The sequence below is a fragment of the Scardinius erythrophthalmus genome (genome assembly GCF_964197995.2).
Source record: "Scardinius erythrophthalmus genome assembly, chromosome: 1".
NCBI classification, from domain to species: domain Eukaryota; kingdom Metazoa; phylum Chordata; class Actinopteri; order Cypriniformes; family Leuciscidae; genus Scardinius; species Scardinius erythrophthalmus.
In genome coordinates, this window is record NC_138221.1 from 54,396,469 (window position 1) to 54,402,451 (window position 5,983).

Genomic DNA, 5,983 nt, shown 5'->3' on the forward strand with positions numbered 1-5,983 from the left:
TTCGGACAGGATTAAAATCTCAAAGTACGTCTGTGAAACAGAAATTTCTCTAACGACCCCCTGTGAAACTAGTCCCCTCCGAATAGGGCTTTACAGTGTAATAATACACTGTGCTATTACACCTTTATTACAGTGTAATAAGACATTGTGGTAGTATACCTTTATTACAGTGTAATAATACATTGTGTTATTATACATTTATTACATTGTAATAATACATTGTGTAATTATACCTTTATTACAGTGTAATAATACATTGTGTAATTATACCTTTATTACAGTGTAATAATATGTGTTATTATACCTTTATTACAGTATAATACATTGTGAAATTATACCTTTATTACAATGTAATAATACATTGTGTAATTATACCTTTATTACAATGTAATAATACATTGTGCTATTATACCTTTATGACAATGAAATACATTGTGGTATTATACCTTTATTACAGTGTAATAATACATTGTGTTATTATACATTTATTACAATGTAATAATACATTGTGTAATTATACCTTTATTACAGTGTAATAATACACTGTGCTATTACACCTTTATTACAGTGTAATAACACATTGTGGTAGTATACCTTTATTACAGTGTAATAATACATTGTGGTATTATACCTTTATTACAGTGTAATAATACATTGTGTTATTATACATTTATTACATTGTAATAATACATTGTGTAATTATACCTTTATTACAGTGTAATAATACACTGTGCTATTATACATTTATTACATTGTAATAATACATTGTGTAATTATACCTTTATTACAGTGTAATAATACACTGTGCTATTATACCTTTATTACAGTGTAATAACACATTGTGGTATTATACCTTTATTACAGTGTAATAATACATTGTGTTATTATACATTTATTACAATGTAATAATACATTGTGTTATTATACCTTTATTACAGTGTAATGCTACATTTTCTTATTATACATTTATTACAATGTAATAATACATTGTGCTATTATACATTTATTACAGTGTAACAAAACATTGTGTTATTATACATTTATTACAATGTAATAATACATTGTGTTTTTATACCTTTATTACAGTGTAATAATACATTGTGTTATTATACCTTTATTACAGTGTAATGTTACATTTTCTTATTATACATTTATTACAATGTAATAATACATTGTGAAATTATACCTTTATTACAATGTAATAATACATTGTGCTATTATACATTTATTACAGTGTAATAAAACATTGTGTTATTATACATTACAATGTAATAATACATTGTGTTTTTATACCTTTATTACAGTGTAATAATACATTGTGTTATTATACCTTTATTACAGTGTAATGCTACATTTTCTTATTATACATTTATTACAATGTAATAATACATTGTGAAATTATACCTTTATTACAATGTAATAATACATTGTGCTATTATACATTTATTACAGTGTAACAAAACATTGTGTTATTATACATTTATTACAATGTAATAATACATTGTGTTATTACACCTTTATTACAGTGTAATGCTACATTTTCTTATTATACATTTATTACAATGTAATAATACATTGTGAAATTATACCTTTATTACAATGTAATAATACATTGTGCTATTATACCTTTATGACAATGAAATACATTGTGGTATTATACCTTTATTACAGTGTAATAATACATTGTGTTATTATTAGTGGTGGGCCGTTATCGGCGTTAACGCGCTGCGTTAACGCGAGACTCTTATCGCGCGATAAAAAAAATATCGCCGTTAATCTATAGACGAATCCGACGAGCGTTCTGTGTATGCTGCCATCTTGTGGCGACGCCATTACTGAGCTGTTACTAGTATGTAAACAAACCTCCGTGATAACGCAAATGCACCTTCGATGACAGCTCCTGCCAGGCAGTATGACTTGTTGGGTTGATGATGTTAGACAGTGGCCTCCAGTCACAGATGAAGGTACAAACGATCTTACAGATTATTTATGAAAATAGCTTGGCAATAACTATGGTAGCTAGGCAAGCTAACGAGGAAACTATTAAAAGATCTGTCCATTTGGCAACAATAAATAAATGAATTATATCAAATAAACAAATTCATGTTTTTATTTTGTGACCATTATTTATCTCATTTTCACATTTCAAAAGGAAAGGGCAAGGTACAGCTAACTGCTAGCGTTGTTTGTTCTCAGAGTCACAGTCAAGCAAATACAGTAATGTTACTACTGCCCCAACGCGCCCCTTCGGTTGTTTTAAAGGTATTTAAGAGTATTTTCTCCTTCGCCTGGCATCCGATGATCAACAAAATGGCAACTACAGGTCACTGATAGAGGGTCAAAAAAATTATCTAAGCTCCGTAGCCTATGGGTTGGTCAAATAATGCACACTCTACCAGATGATAAATACATAGTTCTTAAAGGACCTGTCCGATTTTCACAGACCATTAACAACACTTATACTGTTCAAATAACTCTGCAGAGGAAGAATAGTAAAGTTGTAGATGTAACGTTAGTGACAGTCGTAAATCGCGGGCTGTTTATTCCAGTGGACGCAACCAAACCAATAGGAGGCAATGGCGCAACGCTACCCAGCAACAGCTCAGTAATGGCGCCCGCTTACTTCCGGTAGTTTCGCCGGATTCGTCTATTCCCCAAGTTGGGTTGGGAGATGGCTCTACTACACAAGCTATGATGACGCAATCTACCCGCGGCCGCGAGGTAACCCGGCTGCAACGCATATTCGTTGTCATCTTAAGTAAACACGGCTGTAAGTGAAAGCTGCAACGTCCATTATTTGGACTTGGTTCGGATTTAAGCCGTCCGACAAACAGCAGCAAACTATCCGAGTGTGTGGGGTAATGGTTCGGTAAGTTAACACACGACTAATCCGTTCTACCACCTCAAATTCAAAACGAAACTGAAACTGATATCACTGAATACCAGCGCGCGCGTATTATTCTCAATCCAATATATCTTAGTGGTGTAACGTTAACACATAATCTCTGTCTACGCCCGATTTTAAGAATCGTTGTTGTGTTTCTTTTTAACTGAAAAGACATCAGTTAGACAATATTATAACTTTAAATTTGGGGTTTCATAAGCTCAAAGCTATAATAAACATTAGACCTACTTAAGAACTCTGCAGCTAGTGTACTTAAATTTTATTTATCTGCAAAATTATGTTTTATACTTACAGTTTTGCACAATATATGTTCTCAAAACTACATATACCCTTTAAAAAAATGAGCAGTTGTTTAGCAGGGTCTGTGTAACCTGTTCTGTAATGGTTTTATTATAATATACTGTATATCGTTATCGCAAAAGGCTGCAATGTATATCAAAATATAGATTTTAGGCCATATCGCCCATCCCTAATTGATAGCCTATTGTAGTTGATAATAACATAAGCCTATGTTGCCTACGGACGGTAACAGTACAGAAGTAACCTTTTACAGTCTATGAGTAGAACAGCTTTCTCAAGCAGTTTGTGATGCATTTTGGAAACAGTTCCTGAGATGAGCCCCTAGTCTAATGCGCCACCTGGCTTGAGAAACCCGTTCTCAAAGACTTAGCCTACTTTTATAGTCATTATTTGGGTAGCACACATATTCTGAATGCCTTCGGCAGAATTCAAATGAGCCATTTTAATCTAGATTAATCTAGATTAATTTCAAAATTAATCTAGATTAATCTAGATTAAAAAAATTAATCTATGCCCACCTCTAGTTATTATACATTTATTACAATGTAATAATACATTGTGTAATTATACCTTTATTACAGTGTAATAATACACTGTGCTATTATACCTTTATTACAGTGTAATAATACATTGTGAAACTATACCTTTATTACAATGTAATAATACATTGTGCTATTATACATTTATTACAGTGTAACAAAACATTGTGTTATTATACATTTATTACACTGTAATAATACATTGTGTTATTACACCTTTATTACAGTGTAATGCTACATTTTCTTATTATACATTTATTACAATGTAATAATACATTGTGAAATTATACCTTTATTACAATGTAATAATACATTGTGGTATTATACCTTTATTACAGTGTAACAAAACATTGTGTTATTATACATTTATTACAATGTAATAATACATTGTGTTTTTATACCTTTATTACAGTGTAATAATACATTGTGTTATTATACCTTTATTACAGTGTAATGCTACATTTTCTTATTATACATTTATTACAATGTAATAATACATTGTGAAATTATACCTTTATTACAATGTAATAATACATTGTGCTATTATACATTTATTACAGTGTAATAAAACATTGTGCTATTATACATTTATTACAGTGTAATAACACATTGTGGAATTATACCTTTATTACAGAGTAAGGATACATTGTCTTATTATACCTTTATTACAGTGTAATAATACACTGTGTTATTTTACATTTATCACAGTGTAATAATACATTGTGTAATTATATTTTCATTACAGTGCCATAATACATTGTGTAATTATACCTTTATTACTGTGTAATGATACATTGTCTTATTATACCTTTATTACAGTGTAATAATACACTGTGTTATTATACCTTTATTACAGTGTAATAATACATTGTCTTATAATACCTTTATTACAGTGTAATAATACATTGTGTTATTATACCTTTATTACAGTATAATACATTGTGTAATTATACCTTTATTACAGTGTAATAATACATTGTGTTATTATACATTTATTACAATGTAATAATACATTGTGAAATTATACTTTTATTAAAATATAATAATTCATTGTGAAATTATACCTCTATTACAGTGTAATAATACACTGTGCTATTATAACTTTATTACAGTGTAATGATACATTGTCTTATTATACCTTTATTACAGTGTAATAATACATTGTGTTACCAGCAGCCATGTCACCCTGTAGCCCAAGACTGGTTGCGCACTGAAGCTAAGCAGGGCTGAGCCTGGTTAGTACCTGGATGGGAGACCTCCTGAGAAAACCAGGTTGCTGCTGGAAGAGGTGTTAGTGAGGCCAGTAGGGGGCGCTCACCCTGTGGTCTGTGTGGGTCCTAATGCCCCAGTATAGTGACGGGGACACTATACTGTCAAAGAGCACCGTCCTTTGGATGAGACGTAAAACCGAGGTCCTGACTCTCTGTGGTCATTAAAAATCCCAGGATGTCTTTCGAAAGAGTAGGGGTGTAACCCCGGCATCCTGGCCAAATTTGCCCAGTGGCCTCTGTCCATCATGGCCCTACTAATCATCCCCATATACTGATTGGCTTTATCACTGTCTCCTCTCCACCAGTAAGCTGGTGTGTGGTGGGCGTTCTGGCTCAATATGGCTGCCGTCGCATCATCCAGGTGGATGCTGCACATTGGTGGTGGTTGAGGAGATTCCCCCTTCAATGTAAAGCGCTTTGAGTGCCGAGAAAAGCGCTATATAAATGTAATGAATTATTATTATTATTATTATTATTATTATACTTTTATTACCATGTAAGAATACATTGTGTTATTATACCTTCATTACAGTGCCATAATACATTGTGTTATTATACCTTTTTTACAGTGTAAAAATACATTCTTATTATACATTTATTACAGTCCCATAACACATTGTGGTATTATACCTTTATTACAGTGTAATAATACATTGTGTTATTATACATTTATTACAATGTAATAATACATTGTGAAATTATACTTTTATTAAAATATAATTCTTTGTGAAATTATACCTTTATTACAATGTAATAATGCATTGTGAAATTATACCTTTATTACAGTGTAATAATACATTGTCTTATAATACCTTTATTACAGTGTAATAATACATTGTGTTATTATACATTTATTACAATGTAATAATACAATGTGTTATTATACCTTTATTACAGTGTAATAATATATTCTTATACATTTATTACAGTCCCATAATACTTTGTGTGATTCTACTTTATTACAGTAT